We start from the raw sequence: 19,397 nt of genomic DNA, 5'->3' as shown, positions 1-19,397 counted from the left end.
GCACCGTCCAGCCGGGGCGTCGCAACCCTTCCCCGGGCCCAGGCTCCGAGGAAGGCCACAGCGTCTCCCTTTAGGAGGAATAATCAGTGCCCATTCACAAGTCTTTAGCCCCGGCCCCCAGCAGGGCGGGCTGACAAGCGGTCTGCTGCCCCCGGCCCTCAGGCAGGGTGGGGCAGACAAGCAATCTATAGCCTCCAGCCTTCCCACAGGCAGGGCAGTTAAAGCAGTTTGCAGTCCCTAGTCCGCAAGCTGGGCAGAGCTGGTTGGGTAGTCAGCAGCCCCTGGCCTTCCCACAGGCAGGGCTTGTGCAATACTCTGGGGCCCCCGGCCTGGCAGGCAGGTAGGGCCAGTAGAGCTCGGGATCCTCCGTCTGCAACCACAGAGGATAGCTCCTGGTGTGGTTAGGGGAGGAGGACACAGGCCCACCCATCTCCACTGCATCCCAGCTCAGGGCCATATCAGTGGCAAACTGCTTTGCCACTGAATCAGTGGGGCTCCAGCCGCAACACGCTGATGGGGGTTAGCCCCTGACTCAGCTGCTTGCTAGCCAGCTGTCCCTGGGCCACTTCCTCTCCCTGGTCCCTGTATGCCTCAGTTTTCCCCCTGGGTCACTGGGGTACCCTGCAAGTGGCAGGCCCACAAGTCCCTCCCCGTTAATTGGTGGCAGGTCCAGGAACTCCTCAGCATCGTCAGCAGAGGGCAGCTCCTCCAGGTCACAGAGTCCTAGGAGTTCCTCCAATCCACAGGGTTCCATCAGCTCCCAGGGTCCCCTGGCATCAGGCAGCTCCTCCAGGTCAGGGCCAGCCTCAGAGGTATTTCCCATCCAGGAGTCTCGGTGGCTCATTCCAGCTACCAGGGCCCAGTGGCCTGGTCCAATCACTAGGGCCCAGCAATCCGGGCAGGTTTTGGATTTTCTGTTCGGTGGGGCAGTTGCTCCAAACAGCTGCTCGGTCAGAATCAGACCGCAGCCTCCAGGAAGACACATGTGCCTCCAGCAACAGCTTCCCCCCTACTGAGCTGCTAAGCCATCCTTTTATACTTCCCTTTCCTGCTTTGACTCCGCCCCTGTGTTGCCGGGCAGTTTGGCCTGTAGGTCCCTGTTCTGCCCAGCAGGGGCGTCGTGACCCTTCCTCAGGCCCAGGTTCCGAGGAAGGCCACAGCGCCTTTCTACAGAGTGGAACTCAGTAAACCAAAATTGGCATGTCAGAAATTATGCCTAATGTGGGCAAAATGATGAGAGGACCGGCTATTCTGTCCGTTACTCCCTTTTGAGGCTCTCAGAAAGATACTGGGGGTGGGAGTGGGGGGGAAGCTGGCTATCACCATACTGGCTAACTGAAAAAAGGGGAAGGAGCAAGCTTCACCACCAGAGCTGCCACCCCCACCCTCTCCTGAGACCTCAGAATCCAGCATGACACCATTATGCCTTCAGTGTTCTGACCAGGCCAGAGAGAGGGACCCAAATAATGCCTCCATCTCCATTGGCTCTGACTAAATCCCAAATACCATCTGGGATGTGAGATTTTTGCTGCCCCACCCTCCTTGTGTGTCCTTCTCCAATTCCCCCTGCACTTTATTTCTTTTCTTTCCTATCCCTCTCCTTTTGCTTAATAAGAGCCTGGCTTAGTTGGGCAATATGGTATATTTTGCAACATGGCTGTCAGCCATGAGAGGCAATGAAAAGCAATGCCTTAAACAGCCCAATGCTGGTACAAGTTTGCCAGGTCTCCCAGTGGCTGATAAGATTCAGATCTGGTCTATACTAGAGAGTTTTGTCAACAAAGGTCAGCTTTTATCGACAAAACAGAGCTAGTGTACACAACTGCAGTCACCTCCCGGCTGACAAAACTGCCCTGTTTTTCCGACAAAATAAAACCACCTCTACGAGAGGCGTAAAGCTTTTGTCAGCAGAGCTAAGGCGACACAGTGTCAGTGTAGACACCGCGTCCCCTTAGAGCAGTGGAGGGGCTATCATACTTGACAAGCAGACCCAGCAAGCCACTGCCAGCTGGGGCACGGGAAGCTGCTGTTCACTGTGACCCGGAGTTGGGAAGGCTGCTGCCCGGCTCCCATCTGCGAGCTGGGACTGGGCAAGCCATGGGCAGCTGCCGCCTGCTGCAAGCCAGGGCGCAGGTGGCTCCAGCCCCGCTGGTAGCTGGGGACACCGGCAAGCCACAGGCAGCTCCAGCCCTGCTGGCAGCCTGGGACGCTGGCAAGCCACAGGCAGCTGCCACCTGGCTGTGACCCAGGGTGTAGGCGGCTGCCTCCCAGCTCCTGGCTGCAAGCTGGGACCGGGCAAGCCGCAGGGGGCCACAGCTGGCTCCCAGCCTGGGAGTGGGAAAGTCCCCATGCCCCAGCTGCGATCGGGAGTGGTGGGGGGCAGCCCACAGAGAGCCTGAAATGAGCCTCTCAGCTCCCCCCACACTTCCCCTTAGTTCAATGGGGGTGGTCCTTGTGAGGACGCACTCCACCGACCCAAGGACAGCAGTGTGGACATCAGCCACTGCTATAATTATAATGGTGGCTGAAAGTCAACATATCTTACGTTGACAAATTTTTGTGGTGTAGACAAGGCCTAAGTGCCATGCATGTGTTTTTCCAGCAGTGAGGTGGCAAGTAAAAGTCAACATCAAAGACAGAGGTCATATTTTCTGACTTTGCTGTTCTTCTCTCTCTCTCTGTTGATGTGTGTTCTAGGAAATGAGAGTGGACTTTAACAGCAACAATTCTAGCCCATTTCAACCAACTTCTTCTCTGTTCTCCAAAAAGGCAGTTATTACCAGCTAAGAGACTGTCAAATAGGGAGAGGGGTTCTTTCAAAAGATTCTCTCCAGTTAAAGGGAACAAGGTGTGTTAAAATAAAGGTCTTACTTACAAGCATTTGAAATGTATGGTATTTAACTGTTTTTCTTTCTTTTACTCTCTTTTTAATAAAAGGCTAAAAGAATGTTTAATGGTGTTTGCCATGATACTAAACAGACTGAGGTCTCTGAATACCGAACCCGGAACCTTGTCTAATACTGTTTAATGGATGACAGTAACAAAGTTAATATATTTGGCTCTTTGGGCCAATATATTCCATTGAAATTAATACTATGCTCCACAGAGGTATAAAATGGGGGGTTAACTTCCATCTGTGGGCATGATGTCCAAGACACAATCTAGCACCAAGATACGTCAGGCCAGATGATTCTTCCAACTTCACTCATGTTGAGTATTAACTCACTCTGAGCTGTCCTGTTGGGGTAAATAGTACCATTCATGGAGTAAGTTACTACTTAGTGTGATCATGGGTTAGCTTCTGCAACTTATAATGTCCAAGAACTACTTCATAATGCACAGTGTCCCAATGGAATATAAGACAGAGGTTTTCTGTTACACATGCTTATAAAGGACCCATTCCTGCTCACAATGAAGTCAGTGGCAAAACTTTTACTGAAATCAATGGAAGCAGGACAAGGCCCTAAATAAGGGACCTACCTATACTATAAGATTCCAGATGTTGAAGAACAATTCTATTTTTGTCATGCATGGAACCTTATTGTCTCCAATATTCACAAATTAAGATGAAATCAATCCAATGGGCTATACAATTTCCAAAATATTGTTCTAATGCTGAAAGATTATTTTGAAGTTCAAATTTAATATCCAATAGGTTTTTTTTGGCACATACACACAGAAAATGCTGAGATAAAGTTGCTAAATTTAAAAAGTATTAATGGCGTGGTTAAAATTAGTTTTAGCCTAGTCATTTTTTAGATTTGTCAATAACTTGATACCAGAATGATCAGGCTAAAAGACATGAAGTCTGTGACTCAGGAAAGATGAAATATGTGTTTAAGTTCTATTAGCTTCAGAGGAACTTAAGCAGGTAGTTAAATGCTGTCCTAAATAGAGAGATTTTCCTGAATTAGGACCTACAATGGTACAATAAAGGGTACCACTTGCCACTCAATAAGACCGGCTACAGTCAATATTAAACATCAGCTTTGTACATCCTGACTGCAGTAGTTAGTGCTTCATTCAGTAGAGAAAAGTGACTGGAGCATTGATACAGATGGATATCGATGGAAAAAGTTCCTTCAAATGTTGTTCTAGGCCTCTTGAGATAAAATAGTACTGGAGTCCATTTCCCAGCTGACTTGTAATCCCAGTAAGGAATCTGCAGATGTAGAAATAAATTTAAAGGCTACCTGAGGTAAGATATTGACATCATAACTCTGCGTGCCCCAGTCATCAAATCTGTGTGCCATGAGCAATTTTTAATTTTTCAGCATAATTTCATTTTCGTTGTTTCTCTCTGTTCAAGGTCTACTCATCCCAGCTGAATAATTGTAATGAGACTGTAAGTGTAGTAAGCATGTTTTCACAGGGGATAGTGAAATTAATTTATATCTCTGAAAAGTTACTACTTATACAAGTCAGCACAACTGTACTTGTATAGCATTTAAATACATACAATGAGCCAAATCCTGGACTGACTCAAGTCAATTGCAAAATCTCATTCACTTCAGTGGGACTAGTGCTTAGGTGCCATGTTTATAGGCACTTTATAAATATCAGTGGGTCCAATCCAGTAAATATTACCAGGCATAATTCTTACTATCAGAACTACTGTTTTTTAACTCTTTGGCAGGACTCATGATGGTAAGCACGATGCTAAATTGTATGTGCGGGATTAGGCACTAAAATAAATAGATAAGATAAAATCTTAATGCATTTAGAGCACTGGCCTGCCTGAGGCTCGGTCCAGATTTAAAAGTTAGGTTGACATAGGTACATCAGTCGGGGGTGTGAAAAAACCACACCCCTGAAAGACACAGCTATTCTGACCTAACTCCCACGTAGACACTGCTATGTTGACAGAATATATCAACATAGTTTGCATTGCTTGGGGTGGTGGTGGTCCTGCACTGATGGGAAAAACCCCTGCCATTGGTGTAGTCTGTGTCTACACTGGGGGGTTATGGTGGCAAAGCTACAATTATATAACTATACTGAGAGCAGCTATAGTTTCTGTAGTGTAGACAAACCCTGATGCTGCTGTTGCTACATTTTAGTATTTTTGTTTCTTCTCAATGCCATGATGCCAGCTTGAACTGATTAAGATGACATAAAGATATGTTCCTAAACAGTTCATTTTCAATGTTTCAATTCTCTGTTATTTTGATGTCCTCCCCTTTCAGTTCCAGCATTGGCAGGAACTGGTCCAACGAGGTTGTGCCATCTTCATAGCAAAATCCCCCATTATTCTTGATACTATGTGTATGTATATATATGTACATAAAGATCTTAAAGTTTTAAGACTAAATAGTTTGAAAACTTCTTTCAGAAAGAGGATGCTCACCAGTTCACAAGAGGATTAGTAAATGTAGTTTGATTGCTGAAAAACCACATTTATTGCATTAAAATTCTAAGCATTATCCAGAAGCTTGTTTATAATGTTTATCTTACAGTTTGCATTTTTAACGTATTTTTCTTGCCAAACCACCTTAGACTGTGATCTTGTGTGACAGTAAGACAAGATGGTTGAGGTACTGTCTTTTCTTGGATCAACTTTCAAGTTTATACTGAGCTCTTCTTCAGTTAACATTTTCTGTTAAAACTATATTTCCAAAACTCTGCCATTCATAAGTTTAATCCAATCACTAAAGCATGCAGATCTTTAATACAATTTTTGAATGTTGTAGTGCATTGGACAACTACATCTGGAACAGATTTCCAGGTAGGAGGATGTCACAGCACGCACACTGCTACGAAGTGAAGACCTGTAAAATGAGGAAGATAGAATCCTTGTTTGGCTCAAGGTTCTACAACCCTCCCTCCCTCCCTATGTACATGTTTTTTTTTTTTTATTTCCTTCAAGTCTAAAATGTATGGTACATTCTCCCAATCCCAGTTTAGAGAGGGATGGACTGAAAGTGCAAATTTTTCAGTGATTTCACACACACAGAATTTCTCTTCAAATATGTTATTGTCTTATTTAATTGCACCAAAGATACAACGTCATTAAGATGTCCTGTGCTATAATCTTCAAATTCTTGGTGCCAGGTTAAAAGTTAACAGCACCACAGCCAGCTTTCTTTTGCTCCACTCATGCCACCCAGCCACAATCTCAGATCCATTTTTATTCACACAGGCTGGGCATCTGTCTATGCAGGGGAGGTGGGTTTACTTCTGCTGGAGGGATTGCGATGTGTCTGTCAGAAGGGATCAATCTTTGCTAGATCTGAAGAGCTAATCCTTTGCTCCCATAGGGTAAAGGGATTAGGCATATTGTAAGCCTCGGTATAAACATCCAGATGAAAAAACATGATTTAAACATGAACAGGGTTGTTGTGAACACTTCTAACCACAGGAGAAATTAAGACTTCTTAGACTTCCTTATCCCAGTCTTCTCTCTTTCTTTCCATCTAGTCCCTTCTCCCTCCTTCATGCTGTTTACCTTCTTGTAAAATCATTCTTGGTTTTTCCCTCTATTCCTCCATTTATTTCTCAGGCCCAATTTCCTGTGTTTCTTCATTGAACAAAATGTGTAGTTGGGGGTGGTATGACTAAGCATGGCATAGGATCCTGAGTCACTTGCATTGCCTTGCATTTACATATTTCTTCATATATAATCTAAACATTTTCCTAATTATATATTAACAGAAAAATAGACTCAGCAGGCCTGAAACAAAAAATTGATAATTAATTCTTCAAGTCTTATAGCATTCAGTTCAGTGTGTCCAATGCATCTTTTCAATAAAGCCTTTATCAGAAATGATGATCTTAAAAGCTGAAACACACACAGATGCATACTTGTGCCCTGAAAGAATGGAAAGAGAAAGATACCTCTTTGTTCTGGGCTTTTGTACTCATTAATTTTGGCCTACATACCACAGGGATAGGCTGTATATAAAATGCAGAAGATAGGACTAGGTAGATTAACTAGCTAGAAACTTTCAGAATGAATAGAAATATTAATAAAAAATGTTTCATCACTGAACCCTAATGGTTATTTTTATTAACCTTTGTAAAATCACTTTTCAAAGAGCAATAAGTTTGATAGTGATGGGCTAGATTGTGCAATTTATGCACAGCTCTAATTAGAAGGTAGCATGGAACAGCATGACCCCTGGGTGAGAGGTCTGGAGGGATAGTGTCTCAAGAGGCACAAGTAATCTCTGCTGGAGTTTCTCAATATGCTTGATTTATGTACCCTATGAGCTCTCCTAATGTATAGTGTACAGGGTACAGCCCAAACATGTTGAGAAAGCAAATTGCACCCTCAGACCTACTATGCTGGCCTTGCACCAGTGCCCATTTTCCTCTCTGCCACTTGTAACAGGTTGGTGCCATTTTAAAGTTTAGATGCTCTGTTTTAAAATGACACCAAAGTCACCTTGGTATTCTAGGTGTAAAGAAGTGGGATTGAATAATTTAATGGATTTTTTAAAATCTGTCTAGATTTCCTGCCTCCCCATCCCCTTCTCCCACAAGAATTAAAGAAGGATGGAAGACTTTCTCTCCAGTTTTGTAGTGTGTTGTATTAAGCTTCCAACTCCACGAGGCAACCCTTACTAATCAATAATCCTTACTGACACAGGGAGACTATTCACAAGTGTAAGGGTTGAAGCATAAGTGCCTATTATATTTTTATCTGATGGAAGGAGAATGTAATTTAGCATCCATGTTTAAAATATTCTATTGTTGATAAACCACAGAATCAAGAGACCACAATTAAAAAAAAGGACGTTGGGGTCCACATGTATAAGTGTCCCTGCAACTGCACACAGGTTTACCACCTTTATATGTGGAAATGAGGTAACTGTGTGTACAAATCAATAGGTAGGTGCCCATGTACTTATTTGCATATGCACTTAATCCATGAATATGCATGATTCACATCTATTAATCCACATTTGCTGGTGAAAGTGTACCCATGCAATTATTGCACCAACAAATGGGTCTGAGCCTTTTAAAATTTGCCTCTAAATGTCTAATATTAGTTATGAAACTGAAAGGAGGCACACAACTGAGAGAATATGGAAATTACATCCCTTATGTAATAAACTGCATGCTTTAGCAAATGCCATGGTGTATAGTCTAAATCCATCCCTCCGATATACAAGCATAGCTTTTACTGCCACAGGGTCTGCAGATACATTTCTAAGGGCACAATTCACATCACTATATTATTCTGTTTCAGTATATAATTATGTGTATATATTGAATCTATTTGTATTGTTGACTCAGTAGGTGGCACTCTTCCCTCTAAATTAGTACGTAACCTGTGATTCAGTCTCATGTTAGGAGATACCAAACAGATGGTTCCTTCATCATCAGAGTGAGCTATAAAGCTGTGGTCTAAACTACTTTTGGTAATTAAAGATCTGAAGCTTTTTGCAAGAGAATCAGTGTTAGCTCCAATAATAGAGGCAGGCTGGAACCTATTCACCATAATTCCATATGTAGTTTCTACTGGACACCCTATGTCTTATTCTGATCTCACTTCTACTTTTACAGTGGTACAACTTCAGTTGAGCTACTGTTGATTCACACCAGAGTAAATGAGATCAGAATCAAGCCCAGTGTTCTTTACTTTCTGTCCTAATCCGTTGCTGAGTGCTGTTAAACAGTTGCTGTACTTCACTCCAGGAATGGCTGCATTTTAGTGCGAATAACTGATTCCTACATATTAAAGGCCAAATTCTGCAGTCCTTATTCATACAAAATTCTCATTGGGTTCTCAGATACTACTGTGTGGTACCCAGAGCTGAGCAAATAAATGATATAAATGAAAGAACTAACTTGTCAGTAGAATGAGAGGCTATCTTCAGATATTTGTCTCTGGTAATTTTGAAATTATCTATTGAATAATTTCTTCAAATATTTATTGATGGGTAAATTGTTCTGCAGCAGTTGATTGCAATTACTGTACTGGAAATCCAAAACGAAAAGTTTGAGTTTTAACTGCATATATGGATTGCATGGTATTATTTCTGTTCCCTTGCTGGACGCAGTTTCTGGTACAAATACATTTACAAGTTCAAAAATCAATTTCCATATAATCAGTTAAAATTTGCTGTTGCCATGAATTTCTTCCAGGGAACTCATTAGTTACAATATTATTTGGAAAACCTAAAAAGTGAGAATGCAGGGAATGCAGTTTTAGTTATGATTGAATATTTATGAAAAATGTCTTGACGTTTGTCTCACTGCTGGTAAACGCAGAATTTTTAATGCCTATCACCTTGAAGGATCCTAAGCCCCTTTACCCATTTTGCATTCATTACTCAGGAAAAAAGGCTTCCATGGGGAATATTTGCTGTTGTTTTTTTTTTTTTTAAAGCCATTTGCCCAATCTGTGCACTTAAAGTACAAACCTTTGCTCTTTAGAAGTCCAGTATCTCTGTGAGCCAGAGGTAAGAGTAAGTTCTGGCAGGGATGCTTAAGTAGTATCCAGAGAACGACCTGGAATCCATTGGAGACAGAGAAACCCACCTCATCTCTCCTTCCATTATTAGAGGAATATCCTTTAAAAGGGGCACCTTTAAAGTGGTGGGAGAGTGAAAGTCTTATCCCCATTTTAGAGGTAGGACACTGAGGCATGGAGATATTAAGAGATTTGTCCAAGCTCTCACAAGAAGTCTGTGACAGAGTCTGGAACTGAACCTAAATCACCTGAGCCCAGTACCTTAGTCACAAGAACATCCTTCCCCCTTTAACCATAAGATTAGAAAGATCCAAACACATTGTTTGGATTAGTGTGTGTGCTTGAAGAGCACGCCTATCATTTAATTGAAGCATTATTGTATCATAGGAACTAATTAAAATGTAATTAAATAAGGTATAAGGCCTGGTCTACCCTTGAAATTTATGCTCACGGGTGTGAGAATTCCATACCCCAGAATGCTGTAGCTATGCTGACCTAAGCTCTGGTGTAGACACAGCTAGGCTACTGGAAGAATGCTTCTGTCAACCTAGATAGTCAGTTAAGGAGGTGGAATTCCTATAGCAATGGAAAAACCCTTTCTGTCACTGTAGTCTGTGTCTGTGCTACAGGGTTACAGAGGCATAGATATGGGTAGATCTGGCCTAAGAGACTACAAACAAACATATTGGCTTTCAATTTGGATTTCCCATTTTCTTCATTACTTTCATTTTAATGCTTTATTAGTCCCACATTCACCCTAACCAAATGATGGCAATGAACTTGTCTGAGAGAGATTATCCAGGAGTTTCTGCTAGGGAGGTCTTTTAGTTCATAGAGTATAATTAATTAAATACTATATCAGAAATATGGTTGGGCTGCGTTTGCTCAACATCTTCTATAGACATATACATATATGGTAGAATATATCATAGAGCTGGAGAAGTAAACCAATCAATTTAGGAACCCAGTTATTTGGGGAAGGAGGTGGGGTGGTAAAAGGGAACACCCTCTTCCCGTCCTACAGTGGCACTTATAGTAATGTAGTACCATGGACCACTCTGGAACTAACCTGGCCTCTGTCCCATGAGAAGTCAAAGAAGTTTGAATGGCATTTATAAGAACTGGTCATTCAGCAAAAGGCTAAGCCTTGATGCATATTGAATTTATGTTAATATAAAAACAAGCTTTTACAGAGTTTGCTGCTCTTCAGGCTGGCAACCAAATGGAAGAAGGCCAGAGCCTCTCTGCTGTAGAGAGCAGAGTGAAGGTACATGAAGCACGGACACTGTAAAACCTTTATGCACATAATCTTATTCACATGAGCTGTCCCGTTCAACAGCTTATGTGAGTAACTGTACTCACGTGCATAATGTTTGCAGGACTGAATTCTTAAGGTCCAATCCTGGTCCCATTAATGTCAATGGCAAAACTCTCATTGGCAGTGGGACCACATGCTTGAATGCTTTTTTGACCTGGATCTGAAACGATGAACCTAAAACAAGTGCTAGATTGCTCAGTATGTCATCTAAAAGTGAAACCTATCCAAGACATAGGGCTGCTGATATAATCCTCTACACAGCAAACATCAGAGATATAGATGTTGGGAGATTTAACACCAAAACAAACTAGTTTATGATAAATCAGAGCTTGTAAAAAATGGAAGAACACCATTCAAAACCAGGAAGGTTTCATGATCTTTTAACCAAGGTTTTCACGAAACCGGAGTGGGTTGCCTACACTTGCTTTTAACATATTTATAATTACTGGTGTTGGAATTACACTACGTATAGCTGGGGACAAGCCCTGATGGTTAAAGGAGGAGATTTCTATGATAGATATCAGCCAAGAGTGGAAGCTAGGGTAGCTGAATGCACATATATTGAAAGCCACATTGTGCTGACTTGTCCGAGCCCTCTAGGAGAAGATGCCTGTTTCTTAAACAGGCAATAATCTGTGTTCAACCGCTAATATTTACATTTTGGTTTTAATCAGCATTTTTCCCAAAACGATTAGAGAAAATTCCAAATGCATTACAAGTGACATGGTTTATCTTCAGCTCCTGTCCCAGAAGGCAGACATACTGTATTGCTTTGTATATGTTACAGGACCATGCTTATTGCTTGTGAAGATAAATGCCCTGAATAATTCTTCTAATTCTGGTGAGGAGTTTCAGTCACACTTACCAGCTGGAACCTGAGTCAGAACACTTCACTTCATTGGGAGAAGACACGGGTTCTTGCAGATTCTATAAAACATTAATCAGTCTGTGCAAACAAAGCTGTTGAACATTTCTTGTGACCTACAGCCCAGTGCAGCATACAAAAACTCAAACGCAAAGTTCATATTCACAGGCATTAATCTTATACATGTTGGTGGTTCTTTGATAGTAAAAATTAGACCTATTTCGCAGGCCACACCCTCAGCTCATATAGTCATCTTAACTCCATTGACTCCAGTACAGCCAGGGATCTGGTCCCTCTATAGCCACCTATAAAGGCCATTTCCTCCTCAGTGTCATTGGAAAAGGATTTCTTCTCTGGTGGCTGAGTTATTAAGATTGGGTTCAGTACTGTATTATTGCAGGATATCTTCAAATGAAAATATTCCAGGACTGTAGTCACAACTGGTAATGCTGAGGGTGTCAGTTTGGCAATGGAGAATAGCATTCCATGATTCAAGAATAAGGATGCATCAATGGCTATTAGCTGTGATGGTCAGGGTCGCGACCTGGCTACCAGAATCTGAGATTGGAAGACAGGAGTGGATCATTCCATAATTACCCTGTTCTGTATACTCCCAGTGAAGCTCTGATACCAACCACCGTCACAGACGAAACACTGGGCAAAAGGACTATGGTCTGACCCTGTATGCCAGTTTATATGTGCACTCAATCAGATTAAAAGGCAAGTACTTTTAAAATTAAATACTTTTTTAATGCATGTGTAAGGGGTCTGTTAGCCCCTGAAACTTAGTGGGTCTTTTTGATTGGCCATCTCTGGAGAAAGCAGGACCCTGGAACGGACAGTCCCCAGGGCCAGTGGAGAGAGGCCAACTCAGGTCAGCCTGATTGACAGGGCGGGCAGGCTAATGGGAGAGCCAGGAGGGTGGGGGGAGCCCAGCCCTTGTGAGCTGGGGCTGCCTGCTGGGGCATGCAAGGCAGAACTGACCGAGCTAAGGAGAAAGCAGCCAGCAGCTGGAAGGCTGGAAGAGGTGCACAGAAAGCTGAATGGAGCCAAGCTGACCAACCTTCAGCAGCAGAGCAGAGGGGCATCCCAGAAAGCGAAGCACAGCTGCATGGAGCAGAGCGAGCTGGGACTGGAGCCGTCTGGAGCTGGGTGTGGTGAGCAGCTGGGGAGAACAAAAGGGACTTTGGGAGTGTGTGGCTACTGGCAGAGCAGGGGGCTGACTCTGCATTCCTGCAGCATAGCCAGGGCCTGGACAGTGGGCCTGCAACGTGTGACAGACTGTGAACCCCAGAGACACTGTGCATGGTGCCCTGGGATGTTTTACTTTAACCTTTTTACTCTTTTCTTAATTTTGAATTGATTTGATTGCTGTTTGTGTAATAAATTGTATTGCTTTGTATTGTATGCACTGATCAGTGGGTCAGGGACGTGCTCAGTGCAGAGTTAAAGTGGGGACACCCTAGCCCCTGCCCTAAGGGACCACGGCAAGATTGGGGGTGGAGCCCCAGGAATCCTGGGCCCAGCCTTGTCAGGGTTACAGGCACCCCACCACACAGCGAAGTGGTAGGGGAGCCCTCGAGGTCAAGTGGGGCCTCTGGGTAAAGGGAGTGGGAGCAGGGACTCAGATCCTTTTGCTAACCAACTCTACCGGGGTATTGTACAAGCAAGGAAAGTTCCCCACAATAGCGGGCCCATTCCCCCGCTTACACATGCATAAATACTTGTGGAACTCACTTCTGCAAGATGTTGTGTAAAAGCAATTTAACAAGATTCAAAAAAGAAATACACATACAAATGAGAATATTTGCAGTTGCAGTAGCCAGACTAAATTACAAGGATTATATTTAAAACTTCATGGGGTAGCCTAATAAACAAATTAGGGAAATACAACCTTAATGGAGCTACCATAAGGCGGGTGCATAACAGTCTCTCCTGCAGCTGGTTTGCATGCCCCACCACTTCTCTCTCTATGGCTTGACCCTCCAGCCAGGTCACTACCCTTCCGGGGAGCAAAGTCCTATTGGTTCTGCTCCACTGCCCAGCTTGTGCCACAATCTCAGTGACTGGTAGGGGAACCTCAATCCCAATCTTCTACCCTGGATTCCAGCTCAAGGATTCAGTAGCCAAGGTTTGCACCATTTTATAGCTTGCTGCTATTTCCCTGAGGATTTTCCCTACACGCTGTCTCCTAGATTTCCTTTCTTCCCTCTCTAATGTCTAAAATATGGCTACAGGCTCCTTCATCGCAGCTCCCTTCTTCTGCCAATTTCCCGGCTCTCTACAAGCTCTGCCTGTTCCTTCTCAGCTGGGCTCCATCATCATTCAGGGGTTACCTAGGTCACCTAATTCCCCCCCCCCCAGCTGTGGCCTATCCGCTTAATTTGGCCTGTCTCAGCTTCATTAACCCCTCCTTGGCTAGTGTGAGGTGAACACCCTATCACAATCCTTACCCAGAGATTTTCAACAGGTCAGCTCCTACTTCTATCTCAACCTCAGTGCAAGCTTATACATCTTTGATATACAAGGCAATACCGCCTCCTTTTTTCCCCTCCTGTCCTTCGTGAACAAGCTGTACCCTCCTATACCAATATTCCAGCCATGTGAATTATGCCACCAAGTCTCTGTGATGCCAGTTATGTCATAACTGTGATTATTCACTAGTATTTCTAGTTCTTCCTGTTTATTTCCCATACTTCTTGCATTAGTATACAGCCATCTAAGATGTTCATTAGATTTCCCCTCTATATTCTCTTATTTCTCCTTTGTCCCTGCTATGAGTACCCATGTTTTCCCCAGATTCTGACACTTCACCCAAGTCTCCCTATTCTGGATTTACCATGCCACTGTGGTGCCTCAAGGTTTTGGGTACCTCATGCTCCCATTCTCCTATAAAGAATGAGCTCCCTACCTGGAACACATCTACAGTGATGCATCATGGTCTCCATGCTTGGTTGTGGTGCATTATCAGAGATGAGGGGTGGGATGAGCATCATCATCAGAGATGGTGGGATGAGCTGTGGATAGAAAAGAATGGGGACATGAAGCACCACAGAAGCATATCTGAATGGAAATATTTTGGGTTTTGGATGAAAACAAAACATTATTTTGGGGACATTTGATTTTTTCATTAAAATATTGAAATTTTCCATGGAAAGCAGACACCTTTTGGGGGAAAAAGATTTAATCAAAACCCCAATTTTCCACTGAAAGTTCTTTGATGGAAAATTTTCAGACAGCCTTAATCATGTCCTTATGTGACCAGTGTGCATTTAAGTTGACTCTTCCTATTTCTGACAGAGCAGATGCTGCTGAAAATGGTTATCAGGAAGGCAGTCATATGTACATCATGCTCCACTCTCACAGTCTTTTTGAGCATAACTCTTGACTGTGCATCCTTATCTAGTAAAATGTGAACAATGGGGACCTGAATTCTATTTTCAGTTCTCCCAAATTCGAACCGCTACCCACAGTAGTGATGAGTGAATTGCAAAGGGTGTAGAAACCAGCTTAAGCACAGAAGAGTTTGGATATTTCCCTGAACTTCTTTGGCAGTTCCCTTTGAACCACAGAGCACAAAAGAGTTAATTTCTGAGGCAAGGGCAATACTGATGTCAGTGGTAACTGTACAGCTATATAAAGTAATTAGAGAGAGGTTAAGTGTCTTGCCCAAGGCCAAGGAAGGAGTGTCAGAGTCAGGATAAGAATGGGAGTCCATTGTTCTCTATCCCATGTCTAGTTAACTAGTCCATGCTGCCTCTCATTCTATTGAGCAGTCCCTCCTTGTGACCTGAAGTCACGCCTTGCTCAGCTAAGGAGCCAACTCAGATTCATCTGAGAAGGAACTTCAGCAGCCTTGGTAGCAGTGTCCCCTACACAGGTTCAGATTGATCTGGGGAACTCTCAAAATCAATTGATGGGTTTATGTGGGTCCCTAAAGGCTGTATGAGGGAAGGGGAAGATGAGAAACTCAATCAGCAAAATTCAATCCATGACAAACTTTCAACCCTAGAATTAGGTTACATCAGTTTACATTTATAAGATTGTCTCCTCAAGGGTGGGGATACTAGAAACTGATTTTTCATCTGATGAAAGCTAAGCTTTGCCTTAACATTTTAGTCCCCCATATCAGGGGAGGCTCATGGCTATGGGATTCATAGCACCTACAACTCAACTCTGCATATGTACACACCTACTTTCATCCCTGATGATTGGCTCCTGGCTGGCACCTATCTCCCTAAGTTGCTAGTGCAGAAATAGCATAAGATAGCATGTCAAAAAGAGATTTAATATGAATAAAAAGAGGGAAATAGTAGCCACTATCTGTGTAGTTTAGAGATGAGATATAAGTTTATGTAATGGATTGATTGACTGATATTTTTCCCCCCAGTTTAGCTGCAGAATACAATCCCAAGAACCCCTCTGAGTGATGTCTACGGACATAACAGTCAATATATTATTACCTTAGCGAAACTTATTACAACTCTGACTGCTGCTAGCCTAACAGCAAGAAGAAAAGATTCTTGCTGCTGCAAAGAATTAAATGATTACATTTTCAACAGGGTAAAGGAGAAGACAGCACAAGAAAGCACTTTCATTTCCATTTCCTGTAAGCCCTGGCCTTAATTGGGGACATTGTCTGAGTCCCAGAACATAAAATTCACTCATACAAGAGTGAAAATAAACCATCTGGACTGCAACCATCTTCAGAGCAGGAAGCAAAAATTGAAAAAAAAATGTTTTATTGTCAGATCTTCTGCTGACGTACACAAGTGCTGTCTTCTGTGCAGCTTCCCCGCCAGATTCAATGACAGCAACTGCTTTTTGGTGCAGGATGGAGAGATTTTTTTATTATTATTTAAATTCCAGGTTTTTAAAGGCCATTTGTGTGGGGGAATGTAAAAAGGACACAGGTTTTGATAGCAAGTGCTAAGCTAGAAATTAATTGCTTTGTAGGTTACCCATCCTGATACCGAAAGACACCCAGCATTGTCTCCGATTCGCTCCCAAGAGTACTTCCTCTGACCTTATGACTGACCACTTGAGTGTATCACTCTTGGAAACACCATATTGTTGTTCACCATGAACATCACATAGATTAAATAGATGGCAGGATGGTCTTGTATTTAACATGCTGGTCTGCAGCACGGGAGACCTGAGCTCAATTCTAATTCCAGCATGGACTTCCTGTGTCAGTTTAGGCTTAGATATTCAAAACTGGATACTTAAAATCAGGCTACTAAGTTAGTTCTTATTTGGACACCTAAATAAATGGCCAGCTTTTCAAAAGTACTATTGTGCTATTGACTTGAATAGGAGCAGCTGGGAGCTCAGCACTTTTGAAAATTAGGCCATTTATTTAGTTACCTGAAAAAGGATTTATAGCCAAACTTTAGGCACCTATTTTTAAAAAATCTTGGCCTTAATCTCTCTCTGCCTCAATTCCTCATGTGTAAAATGGGAATAATGCTTTTCTCACAACATTTGTCTATCTTGTCTATTAAAATAGCCCCTGTTCCAAAGAGTTTACAATCTTACTTTGTGTACATAGAGCTCCTAGCACAACAAGGCACTGATTTTGGCTGGCACTACTGAAATACAAATTAAAAATTGTACTGTAACTTGTGAGTAGGTAGGGATGTCGCCAGGGTGTATAGTACAAACCAGGAAGTGCTACTTCAAGTAAGAACTCAATTTGTCTCTTAATGCTTCTTGTTATGTGACTATTGTTGCACCATGGCTGTCATCTTGTGCAAATGTGTGTCACTGCCATCTCTGCCTATTTTTATTTATATAGAAACAGCAATTAACAGCTCAGGCTGCTGTCTGTTTTCTGATGTTGTGCTTTCCCATGCACATGATCCTTCATGGGTTCTGTGAATCACATGTAAGCTAAGACTTGGGTTGGAAATTTTATTATTGTTTTCGGTGAATTTAGTGTGTCTGAAAAGTGCTGGATTTACAGATCTGGAACCTAAATTCCTTTATTCAACCAGGGAAGAAGTAAAATGCAAGCAGTTTTACAAGCAGTTCCCGACACTATCTTGCCAACAAATTTCAATCCTGACCTGAAAGAATCCCCTTTAGAGGGACAGGGTAGTTCATTTTCCATTCCCATTCCCTCCTTGGCCTCTTAACACAGATGCTAATAGTGAAGGCAGGTTTTGTAATGTGGACCCTTGTCTACTAGGAATTGGAATAAAATTACCAATTTTTTCACACGAGCCACTGAGCAGCCATCTGACTTCAACTATTGACAAAGGCTGGAGTTGAATCATGGAGGTCAAAGACTCTGCATGCCAACTTTAATCCCCGTAGTCTTCCAGTCTCCTTAAACGCAAGCTATTGACAACTTCAATGAGTTGCTTCTCAGAGACTTAGAATCTAGCAAATGAGACTTTTGACTTGCTAGAGTTCTTTTGATTTACTCCCCTCTTGTGGGGGGGCGGGGAGAGAGGGGGAGTCGTCTAGGTTCATCATCACTAAGCATTCCAATTTGCTCCCGGTCACGCTCAGAAAAAGTTAGTTAAAGAGAAAGAGATAAAGGAGCAGCACTCAACTTGAAAGAAGTACTGGGAAATATTAGATTTCCGTACGGAATCTTGGACTGACATGTCTGTCTGTTTCCAGCTAGGAGTGGGAGAGCACAGAAAAAGGTTCACTTTTTTTTTTGTAAATATTATTATTTATTTGATAGCATTATTACCTGTGGGCCAGGAAATCCTGTAGGGGTCAGAGCCTGTTTCAAACCTTGGTTTTATACTCAATGCTGACATAGCCAGACAGTACAAATCTTTAGATTTTGAGTTTTGTAGTGAAAGGGCAGGGCCCCCTTCTCTGAGTGAAAGCACCTGCAAGTAGCACACTATGAGCACCAAGAGAAATAAGCAATAAATAACAATAACTATAGAGGTGCCAAAGTGTTTGAAAACTAAATTACACTCAAGGCAGAAAAAATTTCAGGGCCATCCTGTATCAGTAATTTACAAAGGATTCAAATAAATTGTTTTTCCTAAGTGTATTAATGCTGTTTTTTGTTTCTTCATAATGTCAGGCTGTAGTTTTCCAGGTGGAAGTTAAAAATCCCTTTCCTCTTTACAGATTGCATCATTGACTCTTTAGCTTTCGCGTGTAGTTAGAGATAATCAGACGTGACCTCAATTTTATTTCTTATCAGGAGGATGAATGTTGATATGTTTAGCATCTACTATTGCAACACACACAAAAAAATCAGTGGCTGTGTTTGAAAGCCATTGCTGAGCACATCATCAGTAGCAATATTGTCTTACATATTTACTTATTATGATCCTAGTATGCAACTTACTGGTTTGTAAAATGCGTTGGGAAACCCTTAAGAAACAAGGTGAGCCATAAAATTATCTTCTGTTTTATTCCTTCCATTTCAAGCAGAAAAGGTTAAGGAAGGAAGGATGGAGGATGTGGATTGTCAAAGGCACAGAAACTTTCAGTGGGAACTGGACACCTACCTATCCTTTCCGCCTTTGAAAATCTCCATCATAATTTGAATTCTGTTTGCATTATAATGCTCAATATTTTACTAAAGTATGGTAGCAATTGAACACTGATTTATTCAGCTAAAACTAAATACCCAGAACCTATTATCTCTGTGTCTTTATTGAGGACTGATCTTAAAAGCTCAGTCTTTGGTTAGCATTTCTTTGCAAAACAGAGTTTGACAAGCAAGTTCTTCCATGGTTGCTATGTGTTTTCTTCTGTCAACTCTCACTAAACTCTATGAGAACAGTGTTCTTGAGATCTCAGATTGTATTTGCATG

General features: G+C 42.4%; 1 long non-coding RNA gene across 2 annotated transcripts in view; it reads right to left on the bottom strand.

The window, feature by feature from the left end:
• Positions 1–3,629: 3,629 nt before the first annotated feature.
• LOC137166993 (uncharacterized) overlaps positions 3,630–19,397 on the bottom strand; it is a 42,619-nt gene continuing 26,851 nt past the window's right edge. For both annotated transcript variants that reach the window (XR_010923912.1, XR_010923913.1), the window contains 3 exons: positions 14,513–14,618; positions 11,602–11,663; positions 3,630–4,162 (listed from right to left, as the gene is read on the bottom strand). This is a non-coding gene — a long non-coding RNA (uncharacterized lncRNA). The remainder of the gene's footprint in view (positions 4,163–11,601; positions 11,664–14,512; positions 14,619–19,397) is intronic.

Source organism: Emydura macquarii, unplaced genomic scaffold (genome assembly GCF_026122565.2).
Source record: "Emydura macquarii macquarii isolate MOO-44397 ecotype Brisbane River unplaced genomic scaffold, CSIRO-AGI_Emac_v2 contig_2897, whole genome shotgun sequence".
In the NCBI taxonomy this organism is placed as follows: domain Eukaryota; kingdom Metazoa; phylum Chordata; order Testudines; family Chelidae; genus Emydura; species Emydura macquarii.
This window is presented reverse-complemented; position numbering and strand designations above follow the sequence as displayed.